Raw genomic sequence first — 15,688 nt, forward strand, 5'->3', positions numbered from 1 at the left:
TGTGATATTTTGCTGGGTCTCCTCCAGGTCATTGGGAGGTGGGGGTGAATGGTGAGTGCTTCTGTGTGGTCATGGAGGAGACACTGGGTTCCTTGTGCATGTCTAAGCCAGTGGTTGGTGAAGAGATTTGCAAAGCAGGTCAGACTCTGGGCAGAAAGGGTCTGTCGAGGAAGATCAGAACATTTCCTCTGCCAAGGGAATAGGTGTGCATGCACACACACACATGTGCATGTGCACACACACACAATCTTGGGTAGGAGAAGGGGGGGAGTCAAGGAAACTTGTGTCATAACATGTAAGGTCCCATAAATATCAGCATCTGGGCCATTCTGAGTATGGAATATGAGTGTGTGGGTTTGCTGGTCTTCTGGGGACGTTGCCATTGTCCTCTGGTTGCCAAGCAGAGAACACTATTTGGGCAATTTCCTGATCTCCCATCCTGGGTGATCTGGATCCTGCCCATGGTGAAATCCTCAATCACTCTGGTGATGTAACTCATCAACAGCCCCCCGAGACTGCCTGGCCTTGGGCTTGGATCACTGGATGTATGACTTTATTTCTGACGAAGCTTTCTCCCAGGCCCATCTGGGGCCCAGACTCCTCCTGCCCCCTCCTGTATGTTTCCCACATCCTCTGATGTTTCCCACATCCTTTCTATCCTCTTGTATAGAGCTTGGCTTCCCTGAGCTCCTGGTTCTTGGCAAGGATTGTGGGTGGAAAAGGCCAACTGCACCTGTTTGCCTTGAACTGAGGGATGCCTGGACATGGGTCTGACAGTGCAATGTCTGGGAAGACAGGCACAAGTTGGTTACCCTGTTCTGGTCATACTCTGACTCCAGGTGGGCACCTTAACCCAGGTAGCCTAGTCTCCTAGTTTTCTTGGGTCTGCCCTGGGTCAGGAGTTTCCCTAGAGGGATGCTGCATTCCAAATGATTTATTATGATGATTCTGGAAACTGTTTGGTATTGGCCACTGTCCCTGGGCAGTGTCATAACATGTAAGATCCCATACACACCAGCATCTGGGCCATTCTGAGTATGGAATATGAGTGTGTGGGTTTGATAAGAGTGGTTCCACATATGGATAAAATGAATGAGGATGTCCTGGTGACTGGGTCAGAGATCAGGTAGGGATACTAGAAAATAGATATCTTTACCCTGGATGCTTCACAGCAAAGCCTCAGTGAGGTGGTGACTGCAGAGGGAGGTGGAGACAGTTGTTCTTGGAAAGAACTGTACCTTATGTTTGGGATAAACGTTTCACAGTGGCTTGAGGGGAGGACTATGGCACGGCTGTCTTTCTTGCGTCATAAGGGTAGTGGCCAAACAGCCTTTTAGCAGGACCGGATTCTGGTAGCTGAGGGGCCCAAGTTGAGCTTAATCTTCTCTATGGTTGATGTCAATTGGTGGCAATGCAGAAAGGGGAGAAATTTATTTATTAATTTTTAAAATATTTATTTTTTATTTATACAATAGCTGGGGTACAGGCCAGAGGCACAGGAGGGTGAGAGGATTCACCAGAGACAGAGTGGGGAGCAGAGCAGGCAGATTGACCGAAGTACACTGCAGAGAGGAGCAGCGGGTGAGAAAGGAGCAGTCTGCTTCGCCCTGTGTGTTGCTCCCTAGCCAGCTGGGAATCGAACCTGCGCTGCAGAGACTGTGGACAGCTTCACAGAGCTGCACTCAACCCTCTGTGCCACCGGGGAGACCTAAAGGGGAGAAATTTAAAATTGGAATTTTGGAGAGGAGAGAGAAGACCAGTTGCTGGTCAGCAGCTGGTAAGACCAGTTGCTGCATGGAGAAAGACAGTGAGGGACCATCTGGGCCAGAGGCGCCCAGGAGAGATTGGGAATGAAGGTGGCTTGCCTTGGGCTATGCTGGTTATGACCGTCCTCATCTCCCCTCCCCGCTCCTGCAATGTTTCCATTGCTCTTTCGTGTTTGTCCAGGAGGGAACTCTGCATGGGAAACCTAAAGAGCTTGAAATTTGCATCTGGGTTTTCACACAGGACAGGGTGGAAACAGTGTGTTCTATACGTCCAGTGTGATGGTGGGCGAGGAGAGCACAGTTTGGTTGCACAAATGGGATGTCTGCTGCATAAGTGTGGCCATCATCAACAATTCTCTCTTTCCATCAGTGCTAGCTAATGCTTATCAAGCATGACTGCACTGAATTTTTTTCAGCCAGTGGGAAACAAGGAATAATCCCGATTCCATTGCATCATGAATGGAAGTTATGGAAGGACTGCCTGGAGAACTGCTATCAGTACCAGCATTGCATGTGTAGCAAGGAGGCTGAGTATGGGGAGTTAGGAAGTTAAGAAAGCCATCATAGGAAAGAAAGGCTGTGAGCTGCAAGTCCCATTTCAAGAGGAACCAAGCGCAGTCCTGCTTGTGGAGAAGACAAAAAATAAAAACCAGAAACACACTATTTCGTGGGGTCAGAAACTGAGAAGGACCCCAAATAAAACAGAAAGCATTTGCATTAGCAAGCATATTGAAATGCTAACTTAACTCATGCTAATTCAGAGCAGCGCAAAGCATTCCAAAGTGAGGGAGCAGCAGAGGCACAGAAAAGACCTGGGGCTTTGAGGGAATGAAGTTTGGGCTGTGAACACAAAGGCACCCAAGAGCAAGTAGGACTGCAGAGGTAGACTGGAGACAGCTTAACCTTCAAATGCCAAGCTCAAGAATTTGCACTGAATTTTCCAGGAAAAGGAGATTTGAGGGAGGGGTATTGTGATTGGTGGTGGTGCAGACAGAATCCCAAGTGGACAAGCAGAGACCAAGTGGTGAGGGGGGAGCTTGGGGGTTTTAAGCACTTAGGGGAGTGAGCTCCAGCTCTTGAGATGGGATGCAGAGATTTCCTGCAGTGACCAAGGTGAGGCAGGACCTGAACTAAGCCCAGCCAGTGGAGAGATGTGGGTGATATTTTGGAAGTGGAAATCAGAGGCCAAGTGCACCTACTCAATACAACTATCAGCAACAACATTATTGAGAGCCTCTTGTGAGCCCATCAGTATGCAAGGACCTAGATATTATGATGAGTTTGAAAGGTCAGGACCATGTCTTATTCATTCTGTATCTCCCATTTGGCTGTTGTGTTGTAGGGGCTCATTGCAAGGAAGAAAGCCAGCCAGTTTTATCAATGAATTCATCTCCATTTTATTTATTTTTTTTAAAAGATTTATTTATTTATGCATACAAGAACTGGGGTATAAGCCAGAGGTGCGGGGGGTGAGAGAGAGTGGGGAGCAGAACAGGCAGATCTACTGAAATACAATGCTGAGGGGAGCAGCGGGCGAGGCAGAAGAGGTCTGCTGCACCATGTGGGTTGCTCCCTGGCCAGCAGGGGATCCAATTTATGCTGCAGGGCTGGGGATAGCTTGATAGAGCTGTCTTTTTTTTTTTTTTTTTTTAAAGATTTATTTATTTATTTATATAAGCACTAGGTATGGTCAGAAGTGCAGGAGGGTGGGAGAATTCACCAGAGCCGGAGAGGGGAACAGAACAGGCAGACTGACGAAATACACTGCTGAGGGAAGCAGCAGGCGCGGCAGGAGAGGTCTGCCAATCCATGTGGGACCCTCGCTATGTGGGACCCTTGCTGGTGGCCGGGGATTGAATCGGCACTGCAGAGGCTGCGGGCAGCTTCGCAGCCCAGAGCTCAACTGCTGTGCCACAAGGGGAGACCCAATAGATAGTGCTGTCTTTAACCCCTGCACCACAGGAAAGCCCCATCTCCATTTTATAGTTGAGGAAACTGAGGCAAACAAAGGGCAGTCTTGCCTAAGAATATTCAGCCTCTAGCCACAGAAGCAGGCTCTTTATCTGCAGGCGTCCAGCCCTTGTCTAGTGCTTTTTCTATGTCATTACTTTCCAGTTGAAGATAATGTCTCTTCTTGGCTAAACCACTGCCAGCCTTCACGTTGGTTATGACATTTTGCCATTACCATCTCTGAGCCAATTAGGTCTAGAGCTGGATTGGCCTGATTCTTTTAACATTTGCACAGACTAACACGATCTGCTCAGGCCTCCCTGCTGGCACTGCCATGATGCCAACTGCTTTCTGACCGTCCCTTTGGAGAAAATTCTGCCCAGGTTGCTCTGACTTACTCCAATTCAGATAGCTGTCACCAGCCCCTGCTCCCGCAGAGGTTGGGCATCTCAGAGTTCCAGGAGATACCTTCAGAACCAAATTTCTCTTGTAGGAAAAGGCAGGATGTTGTTGTGAGCAAGGAAGAGATTTCACACTGAAGTCTCAGTGCACAAGAGAAAGCAGCACTGCCTGTTCAGAACCAAAGCGGTGTTTGTTTTGAGCTATCCAAATGTTTATCCTTGCAACAATGGGACCAAAGCAAGACTAGACACCCCGCTGTTCAGAGTTTCCCTTTTCAATATTTGATTTGTTTTCCTTGGATGCATTGCTCAGGAGGTTGACCACCACATCTGGGCCTCTTCTTACCTGTCTCGTTGTCACAGGTGAGTCTCAAAGATGGGGCATTGAGAGTTAAGGTCCCTCTGGAGAAGGATTTGCCCAGACCACCTCAGCATATCTGTTGGCTAAAGAGCCAAAGGGACTCACCTTTCATATAGGATCCTCAGGACCTCTCAGCACATCTTTCTGCAAGTGCTTATTCTCACCTGTGCAGAGCTCTCTTCTAGGCATTGGTACAAGGCTGTAAATTACTAGGATGTGAATTATTTCTTTTGGTAAACTAGAGAGAGTTATAGAGCTCTGTGCAATAAATGACAAATGACAGTCACCTTTCACCAACACTTCTCAGGGATAACGCCTCACACCTCCACATTAGCGTGCTAACAGCTCCTTGACCAGGTCTCAGAATAGCCCACCTGGGCCTAATCTCTTGCCTCAGCACCGGGGCTTAGCTTCACAAAAACAGCAGGCCCTTCTCTTGGAGTTGAAGGGTTCTGCATCAAAGTAAGCACAGGCTGTCCAGGGTTACTGCTTCCTTTATCTATATTTTTTAATTTGAAAATATTTAGTGTTTTCTGATCATGAAAATAGCACATGCTTATTTAAAATTTTTGGATAAATTACTGATAAATTTCACTTTGGGGTTTGGAGTTTTACACTGGGGTGCATTTCAGTGAAGCAGTTGCCACTGAGATACCTCACAGATACTTGGGTATTTGGGTGGACTTTGTTCATTTTATCTCATGTTATCTACTTTAAGCTCAGAAAGAGACAAATAGTTCTTTGTGCCAGGGATTGCCATGTTGTCCTGGTGAACCCCCAGTGAACACTAAATTGGTGAAAGGATCATGGCTGTCTTTGTATGACTGCTTAAAGCCACATTGGTGACACATGAGAATGTACAGTGGTTCATATTTTATGTATTTGCACCCCTCCTTCTGCATCGCCACATCTGTCGTTTTCATCTTTGTATTGATTTCCTACTCTCCTATTTGGACTTCACATGTAGGAGGTTATGTGTTCTAATAGCCTTGTGAGCCACAGTAAATCCTTCTAAGAGTGAGGCAGCATGTGTAAACAAAGAGGGCAAGAAACACACAGAGCAGGCTTTTGCATTGTTTGCTTGTATTTTATAGAATTCTGAGTCATTATTAGAGATAATCTAGTTCAGGGTTGGTAAGATTTTCTGTTAGGGGCCACATATTTTAGGCTTTGCAGACCATAGAGACTCTGTCACGACTATTCAACTTTGCTATTGTAGTTTAAGAGAGGAGATCATGTACTTCCAAAATATAAACTGCAATGTAAACCAACATTACTTCAAAATAAATACATAGGTAGATAAATAAATAAATAAACAAACAAACAAATAAATAAATAAATGAAACCAAAGACAATTTGTGGGTATGAGTGTGTTCTAATGAAACTTTACTTAACAGGGTCAAGTGGTGGGCCAGATTTGTTTCTTGGGTCACAGTTTGCTGACCCTTGGTCTACTTCATCTCTTTTTTTTTTAATATTTGAAGAACAGGTTTATTAGAAAAGTGACACAAGAGTAAAAGACACTTGCATAGACACAAGCAGGCTGAAAAAGCAGCCCCTTCTGTCTCCTTGTTTTATAAATAAGGAAATTGAAAGGCAGAGGGGGGATGGGAAGACATTTCCTGAGATAAGATAGCACAGAGCACCAGTGTCAGAGAACCTACTTATCATGGAGAAAGTGATAGACACAGACACACACGTGGACAAGAACAGGTGTACAACTCACGCATCTATGTTAACACCTTGTTCATATTCAGTTTCATGTTGACTTTAGTGTGTCAGAGTGACTGTCTCCCTAGGAAAGCTATGTCTGGTGGCCAACATGACCTCCCCGCAAGGTGCAAGCATTGTCTTCCCTGCTGGGCTGCACCTCAACTCTTGCAGATTCAGTGTTGTGTGCTGTTCTTCAGAAACTGGTCTTGTCAATCAGCTACCAACTCTTTCAGCAAAGATAGAGTCATTAGAATTGCTTTTTTGGTTGTTTTCCTCTTGTTCCCATGCTACCGCATTTGAATATTGCTCCAGGAAATGTATGCATCTAATCCATGAACAGAAAATATGTGCTTCTTGCATTAATGTCTGGAGGATGATCTATTGAAGTAGGAGAAAGTGAAATGCCAGTCTTCTCTTTATCTTCTTAAATATATCGCATGGGTGGCATTTCACATTAACATTATACACATAGGCTGGACCATTTTATCCTTATCTCCAAGGGCCCAAAAGAAAATATGTATCAAATATGCCCTTCAAATAGAAATAATCCTATTGGTTTAATAGAGTTAAATAGATGCGTTCACAGCTATGCTGTTTGCACATGAAATTGGATCAGTTGCCCATTGATGGGCATACGCTTAATCAAATATGTGATATTCATTCCTGCATTTCTGCTCTTCAGTGGCCCATAGTGCTGGTGACATTTCTTAGCAGCCTCCTCTACTTCTCTTTTTCAGTAGTGTCTGGTGGCACGTGACACACAGCTCGCATTTCCAGCTCACTCTTCCTCTCGTCTGACCCCTTGTTTTTTTTTTTTTTTTAACATTTTAGGTAAATCTAGGTAAAATTTTTATGTCACCCACAAAATCTATACATAGCAGGAAAAGACCAGAGGTTTCACAGGCCTATATATTTTAATATTTTAGGTTAGGGTCTGTCCTGCTCTCTGGCTATGTGGAGTAAATTGAGAGTTTACTTGCGTTGTTTTAATTCCCCTGAATGAGGCTTCTTTTAAAGGAACTGCCTGGTGATTCCCCTCCAAGACTTAATAATGGCTTTTGATGTTATCTTGTGTAGTAGTAGAGTTTATGTTATGGGTTTGTCTCAAACTGTCAAAGGAGTGCTTTCTTTATATTATTAAATTTGCAAATTTATCTTTGATGAAACATGCACTAGCTTTGCTATTTGTAGCCCAGCATCACTGGGGGGCAAATGTGAGTCAGGGAAGTGATGAACCCAGCAGGCACCCCCCCAGGAGGTCTCCAGCTGCCATCCCTGGAGGTATTGGAAGAGTGGCAGGCAGCATTGCCATCTGTGGTGCTGTTGCTGCGGATGATTAGACTTCACCCTGTTGCTGTAATGAGATTCTACAGAAAATTTGATCTAGGAGATGCTCCAGGATAAAAATGGTTCCCTGGGAACCTGGGCTGACTTCTTTTCTCACCCTCATTTTGAGACTGCCAGTACCGATCAGCCTGGGAAAACACAAGCAGATCCTGCAGAAAGACAGCAGGATGGCTTTGTTTGGCTCAGCGTTTCTCATTCTTATTTTACCATGGAACCCTTTCCCATGAAACACCTCTGGAAAAGAACCCACTCTGGGAAACATTTAACTAGCCCGAGTATTGGCAAAAGATAGTCGGTTGGCCAAATCTGACTCACTGCCTGTCTTGTTTGGCTCATAAGCTAAGGATGGGTTAGCCATGATTTTTTTTAAATCAAAAGAAGAAAAATTTGTGACATGTGAAAATTTTATGAAATTCAAATTTCAGCTTTCATAAACAAAGTTTTGTTGGGAGGCAGCCATGCCCTCATTTACATATTGTGTGTGACTATTTTGTAACTCTACGGTGGCAGAATTGAGTAGTATCCACTGAATCTGAAATACCCGTCAGCCTAAAATAGTTACTGTCTGACCCCATAAAGGAAAAGTATTCCAACCCCCGGCTGAGATTATCAAGCTCCCTGCCTGCTCTCTGACTGTCAGTATTTCTGTCTAAGTGGCTAATGGGACTTTTCCCCTCTTCCCCATGGCACAGGCTAATGGTACAGATGCTCCCTCTCTCCCCCTCTCACAGAGGCATGCCTCCATTTGCTCCCACAAGTGCAATAGATCCCACAGTAGAGTCAGCGAGGACCCAAGTTCCACAGCAGGCTCCTGGCTGGGCTCAGCATATGAATTTCAGTTTATCAAGGTCAGTGGGATGTGTCTGGCAATTCTGTGGCAGGGTCACTCCCTGCATCTCCCATTCTACCTGCCTGCATTCTCGAGTAGCTGGCATACCAGGACCCATCCAGCAGCCCAGAGTCGAGTCACTACTATAGAGGGAACCCCTCGTTCTGCCCGCAGGTGGGTTGCCCCAGCCTTATTGACTGCCGGTCTGCCCTGCCACTCTGTAGGCCACGCTGGCTCTGTGTGCTGGCCTCTCTAATGCCTTCTGCAAAGGCAGCTGCTAATTTTACTAGTTGGTATGTTGGCTCCTTCTACATCCTCTGAGAAAATGAAGGAGAGTTTTAGAAATCAATCCTCAGACAGCTCTGGAGAGAGGAAGAGCCTTTTTCTGGCCAGGAGCAGCCCCCATGCCATCCTGGCCTGACTTCTCTGACTCCCAGGCTTTTGGAGGTAAGCACCTATGCTGCTGCTGTTTCCCCTCTCCTTTGGAGTTGTCTTGGTGGATTGGATGACTGCTTTGTCCTGTGCCTACTACGTAAGGCTAGACACTTAGGGTCTTCCTTGCCAACTTTTCTCGCTTTGGTTGTCTCTGTTTCAGTCTCTCCATGGGGCTGGTTGGGAGGATCCCTGCCCCTTGCCGATTCAGCTTTATGTGAACTAGGGCTCCTTCTTCCTTTTGGTCTCTGTCTGGTTGCTTGTATTTCTTTTTCATTTGACGAAATCGACAAGGCAGATAGATGGTACACATAGCACCCCAAATCTCTAGCTCCTGTTTTTCCTGTCTCCCTAGGATGTGCATCCTCGGGTAGGAATGCCATGGCCTGTGGAATATGAAGAGCCATGATGTGAGGTAGAGGGTGTGCTTAGGAACCAGCCTGTGGTTCCCAAGTCATAGCTCCTCCAGTCTCTTGGATTTTGACTCTGGGCGAGTTGCTTCAGCTCTTGGTGCCTCAGTTTCCTCATCTGCTCAGTGGGGATAATAATAGTCCCTGCTTCTTGATGTGAAAATTTGCTGCACTGATGAATGGAAAGCATGTAGAATAGTACCTAGTACAGGGTTACTGCTTAGTAAGTATTAGCTGTTATTATTTTTATTAATGACGTGTGAGCCTTGTCACCCTGCCATGCAGGGAATAGCTGGGATGGAGACATACAGGGGTATGGAGTAAGAAGGAACAGCCATCAGACCTCGCCAAACCTAGATGTCCCCCCAGTGCTGAGAGAGCACTGATCATGGCTATCTGTAAGGGTCAGGCAGGATAGGTCCAGCCAGCCAACGATGCCTGCTCTGTGCAGACAATTCAGACTCTGTCATTCATGAGGCTGGCTCATGCCAACCTGACTCACCATTGTCAAGCCAGCCAGGAAATTCTCACTTCATAGATCCTCACCGAGCTGGCTGGGGGCTGGAGGGCAGGCTGGGCTCTCCCGAGGAGCTGTACATTGTAGGCATGTGTCACAGGAAACAACTTGGCAGGATGACAGATGAGAGCTGTATAAAGAGGTTCCTGTGTCCAGTCCTCCCTGGACAGGGGACAGGGCTGACAGAGTGAGGCCTGGTTTCAGAGGGCACGTCAGTGCTGGTGTCAGGGGGAGGTATCTTTAGCATTATTTTGGTGGGCAGTGACTTGACTACTGGGCCAATGGAAGGATGCAGGAAAGTGTTAAGTCACCAGAAGATGAGGACATGTGTCAAACCTCTCTTCTGAGCTATTAAAGCATTCCCTCAAACATTCTCAGAACACCTACTAAGTGTCAGACGCTACTCAAGGTACTGGACACATGTTGGTTTATCCAGTGAAGTCTGCAAAGTGAAATCATCCAAACTGTTGAAAGTGAAAATGTTATGCATTTATTTTGCTGGGATGCTTTTAAGTGGCAAGGTTTTTGAAATAGAGTTTGGTGATAAATTAGAACCTGTGACCCATCCATCAGTCCTTGGACAAGTTATGGAGTCTACTTTTTTTATTCCTGTGTCTTCCTGCTGCCATACCCAAAGGACCTGAGCAAAGGTGTTGATAGATTGGTGTTATACTAATCCCCCCTCCCTCCCTCCACAACCAGTAAAAGCTGGCACTCCTTGGAAACAGCTATATAGCAAACAGAATGCCTGTGTTTTATGCCTGCCATCTTGGGCTGGGAAGAACTTTCTCCCCCAGCTATTCCCCCCAGGGTCTTTGAGGGATACTGACAGTTAGCAGCGTCTATTTGCAAGAGAAATAGCCTGGTGGACTGAGACTCCCCTTTGTGCCTCCATTTTAGCTGCAAGGAAGCTTGTTTAGCAGGGAGATTCAAAAATAGAGATGATGATGACAAAATCAGTCCCCAGCCATTGTCATCACCAGAGAGCACGTGCTTGGAGAGTCACACTCAGGACCACATGCAAGCTGATGCTTCCAAGTTTAATTTACTCGGCTATGTTTAGGAGGAGGCAGACTGACTCGTGCCTGCAGGCCCCAAACATCCCAATTTGGTGCACTAGAAGCCCCATTTTTAGGATGTGGATCCAGAATGAGGCTTTTCTAGAAAAGCAACTACATCAGGGGAGCAACAATAACAGAAATCCACCATTTACCCTAAACATTTTGTTACAGAAAATGTGCTCTAGTGTTTGAGTAGTGAGGGAATTAGGACAGAATAGTTGCTTCCCAGCCTTTCTTCAGGAATGAGGACATTTAAAAACTCAATTAAATGCACCTGAGCTTCTTAAGCACTAGGGCTATCTTTCTGCTTAGCCGCTTAATTTTGGCTCATAAAATAGGCTTGGCGCTGATGTGGAAGGTGTGGTAAAGCTAGGAAAGCAGGGTCCTGCCTGAGTGGAAGCTTGGTCCCCAGTTCACAAACCAAGGTTTTTCCCCAGGGCATTGAAGATGACCTTGAAATTGCATGTGCCTCTCCCTGGGCAAGCAGACTTGCTGGCCTGCATTGTTTGTCAGAGGTGGGTCATCCAGAAAGTTAATGGACTAGGCATACTGGTTTCTCCCAAAGAGGCTTTATTTTGACTTCTTCCCCTTTTCTCTTTTCAGTCTTCTTTTTTCTGCCTGTTTTGTGGCTGTTGGTGAAGCGATTATCTTAAGCGAAAGCAAGAAAAGACCCTGTTCCCATACCACCCTCCCTTAAAATCAGGCCTTGCTTATACTAAAAATAGCTTGAAACAGAGGCAGAATCACAAAAGGGCGGCATTTCAGGGGGCAGAGGCTGCGGGCTCCCTGGTACCTCACAGGCTCACTGGGTGTGTTAGCCTGGGGCCAGACTCACGCAGGAAGGCATGGGGTTTCAATCCCATCAGGAGGGGGTCTAGGCCACTCTCCTTATGTGTCATTCCAGATCTGTCTGGAGCTAATTATATCAGCTGGGCACACAGAGTCGCCTGCCTGGGCTTCTGCCCCCAGGGAGAGCGGGGAATAACTTCCTGCAAAGGAAAGCTGTTGTTTTTAATCCCACAGGCCCCTGCATGGGCTCTTGGGAAGCTGCCATGAAGTTATTGTCTCCTCCTGAGCTGTGAGGTGGGCAACTTGGTTTCTTGGCTACCTCAGACTTTTCCAGAAAGAAAGTTTAAATCATCAGAAAGAGGAACAAGAGTTTACTCCCCTAGGTCCATGCAGTGCATCTCTCTTGGGCCTTGGGGATTTGTGTGATGTTTGAGGACAGTTTGGGAGTAGAGATGGCAATCACTTTTCATCTGAGGTACTGTGGTCAGCAGAAACCATGTTCTAATCCTGGCTCTGCTATAATCTTTCAGTGACCTTGGTCTTGGTGTTTCCATAGATGAAATGAGGGGTAGCAGTAGTCTGTCAGTAGTTTACTTCTTTACAGCCCCAAATAATTCTGTGTTTTCTCATTCCCTCTGCTGTCCTTCAATCAGAATGGTGAGTCAGAAAAGGCAGGCTTCAGTCGGCAAAGGCAGCAGGTGCATGCTGACTTGGCTATGTACTGGACACGAGGAGAGTTGCAAAAGGAGTGAGAAGAAGTCTTTTTCTCAGCTGCCAGAGCATCTAGAGAAAAGCAGGAGGTAGTCAAGGGGTGTTCCTGCATGGCGTCCCCCAACCTAGCATGCATTTAGAATAAAGTCTAAATTCTCCTTTGGTTTAGGCCTTTGCCTGTCACTCATCTGTGATTCTCCTCCTTTTTGACTCCTTACCAGGTGAATGTCAATATGCACAGATGATGAAAAGGAGCATCTAGCAGAGGGAACAGGGCCTATGGAGTTGAGTAGGAGAAATGATGCCTTAAGAGGAAGATAGTATTCAGAAGGGCCAGGTCCTCTCTGAGGAATTGGTTTCTTATAAACCAATGCAGCCTTAGATTCCCTCCTGGAATCACCTTTAAACAGCTGACCACCTTTGAGGGGATCATGTTCTGATTTGATAACCCACTAGCGCTGAAACTGACTTTCAGAGCTTTCTTTCCGATTGAGCAGCTGCTGGGGAGGAGACCCCAAGTGAGTGATGGTCTTAGGCCTTTGATATTTGCATTGCTTTCACAGAACCACTCCTGATGCCAGTTACCAAGTTCCTGAAAGTCCCTTCCTCTTCCAGAGGCAGAAGCAGCTCCTTCTCTTTGCACCCATCAACATTTCATAAGAGGCACATTTAGTTAAAATAGTGCCCGGCAGAGGCACAGGAGGAACTGAGGAACGAGAAGACATTGCTCTGGTGAATGACATTTTTTTATTTCTGGAGCAAGGTAGCATACCCAGGGGGTTGGTGGGAACTACTAGGATAACCCCCAAATTTACAAGGGTACGGACACAGTGGGTGATTAGCAAAATTGGGTTTGCAGACATTTCCCAAATGAAACTTCATTTTAGGTAAGCTTGTTAAACTTAAAAAGTAACTGCAACACACCATTAATAGGATCACCATTTCAGTTTAATTTACATGACTTATGCAGAGATTGTGTCCTTGGGAGTAAGCACTGGGCCTGTCCCTGGTGCTAAATTATAAAACATTACTGTTCCTCTGCCCTGGGCCCACTTTGCAAACTAGTAGGTTTATCTGGTAGTTTTTCCCTGGAAGTTTCAGCACAGAAGCTGGTTTCCATAGCACTTTGGCCCAGAGGGAGTTGCTGTGTTGGGGGCTGGGGGGTTATCTCCTGCAAACAAACCTTGCAGAGGCAATTCAGGACCCATCCTTCCAGCCCTGTAAGATACAATTCCTCTACCCCCAGTTGCAATGGAGAGATCTAGCTAGGAGGACAGAAATAAATAAGTAACCAGATTCTCTTTCATTTAACTCTCTTTCAGACAGCCTCTGGTGCTAATTAGTTCTGCTGTAGATTTTGTCAGACCTTAAGTCCCAATCCCTTTGCCATAGGAGGTATATTTAGAGATGCAAAATGACATGAAAAACAATCCGCTTTCTTGAAAGATAATTTTGTGTACATTAAACAGACACATTAAGCCATTTACAAGTGAGCTGTTTGTTCTAGGGATCTGGGGGAAATCTGAATTTCTAATTGTGGGTTCTTTAATAATTTTCAAAAGAACTAAGGGTAATAATTAAATGCCTTTGAACTTCCCCAGGCTTCTCTCACATGATCTCAAAGCATTCTCTATCCTGATGAAATCCTTAAGAAGGAAGAGAGACAATATCCCTAGGAGGGGCTTTTTATCAGAGAGGGGAAACTTAAGGCAAAGCGACTCAAGAAAAATGTACAAGGTGATTTTTGAAGCTTCAGGCATGGACTTATTGCAGGGTTTTCATAACCTTCACTGCTAAGACTTGGGAAAAGGCCAAGGAGAAGAGAAAAGAGAAAAGGGGGGTTGTACTTAGTTAAGGGTATTAGTAATGAGACTACAGGTTTATGCAACATTTCATGGTTCTGATGTTAAAGGGTCCAAAGAGATCAAGTCCAGGAATGGAGAACCGGTTCCCTCCTCTGGGCTCATTCTGATTAATAAGCAGTGATTACTGAGAATGCTTTACCTAAGATTCAAGCTCAGCAACAAAGAGTAATTGGGCCTCTGCTCTAAAGAATACTGTGAAAGATCAGTGATGTCTGCTCTGAGTGATGGCTTGGAAGGTGGCAGTACCAGTGTTATTTATGCCTTATTATGTCCTAGCAGTTTTTGTTCTAGATAACATTCCCTAAAGTTCACTTTATGTATGATTAACGTGAGACTTATCCAAGGTCACACAGTCAGTTAAAAGCAGTATGTGGATAAGAACCCCTGTTTCCTGCCTCTGTCTAGTATTTGATACCCCAGCTCCATAAGTTAGGACTGCCTGAACAGAAAGTTCTTAGCTTTCTGCATCAGCCTTTTTCTTTTCTTTTTTTTTTTTATGCTGTAGTCTGACTTCAGATTTTTCTACCCGGAGACTTAATCTTCAGTGTTAGGGAAGTGTTGGGGGTGGGTTTCAGAACCACAGTGGTTCTATAAACAGAAATGCAAGCACGAATTTCTCATTTTTACATCCATTCTGAAAACTCTCTTAGTACAGAGCACATGCTGATTACAGCCCTCTTACAGCAGAGCTTCCCTCTTGGACTACTCATGGGCTCTGTTCTTCCAACCTCCATAGATGCCTCTCCTTGCACCGCCAAAAGCTTTCAGTGGGGTTAGTGTGTCATCATTTCCTTTCTTGCTTCAGAAGTATCACCATCTATTTCTTCTTGTTTTCTTAATGTTTTATCTCTTCAGGTATTCATGCTCACATCTTAATGGCTGTGCTTACAAAGATAAATACATTTTGCCTGTGACCAAAAGCAGTTTTTGTCCTGACTTGAATTTAAAAGTCTGCAAGAGTTACAGAGTGGGGAACAGAAAGAGTCCTTGGCTTCATCCTGGGAGCCATAAAATTTTGCTAGGATTTCATTGCCTCATCAAGATGAAAATGCAATTCCAAAATTTCAAATTTGATAGATAAGTAATAAGGAAAACACCGAAGCAAAATTCTCTTTACCAGTTTTATAAGTCTATCTATTGTGCCTGCAATCTGACATCTATTTCATTCTGATGACAGACAGAACCTTCTTTAGGAATTTATGCAAGCTGGGGCTGGATAGAGGATTTCAGACAATTGGTAAAGCTAGGAAGAAGGCTGACAAATCATGTTGTTGGGTCATCATTCACTCCCAAATCCTTACTCATTCTTCATTTTTTTGCTCCTCCCCTCCCAGCATAATGGGAATTGGAATAGAAAGCTCCATTAGCTCAGAGGCCCAGGCTGGGTTTACATCCTGGGGTTGTGACTTATAGGGTAATGTCGTAGACAGGACTGCAGCTGATGTGCCACGCTGTCTTTCACATTGGAGGTGGCTGGTATTCTTTGTGGGGATTGAATTTGCCATCTTGGCTTCATTAACCAGCAACACATAACTG

The 15,688-nt window shown here is 45.3% G+C and overlaps 1 protein-coding gene across 6 annotated transcripts in view; it reads left to right on the forward strand.

The window, feature by feature from the left end:
- Positions 1-15,688, forward strand: part of KCNMA1 (potassium calcium-activated channel subfamily M alpha 1) — a gene marked incomplete at both ends in the record, with an annotated part of 673,962 nt that overhangs the window by 198,996 nt on the left and 459,278 nt on the right. The window lies entirely within an intron of this gene.

The sequence above is a fragment of the Talpa europaea genome (assembly GCF_964194135.1).
Source record: "Talpa europaea genome assembly, chromosome: 10".
Taxonomy (NCBI): domain Eukaryota; kingdom Metazoa; phylum Chordata; class Mammalia; order Eulipotyphla; family Talpidae; genus Talpa; species Talpa europaea.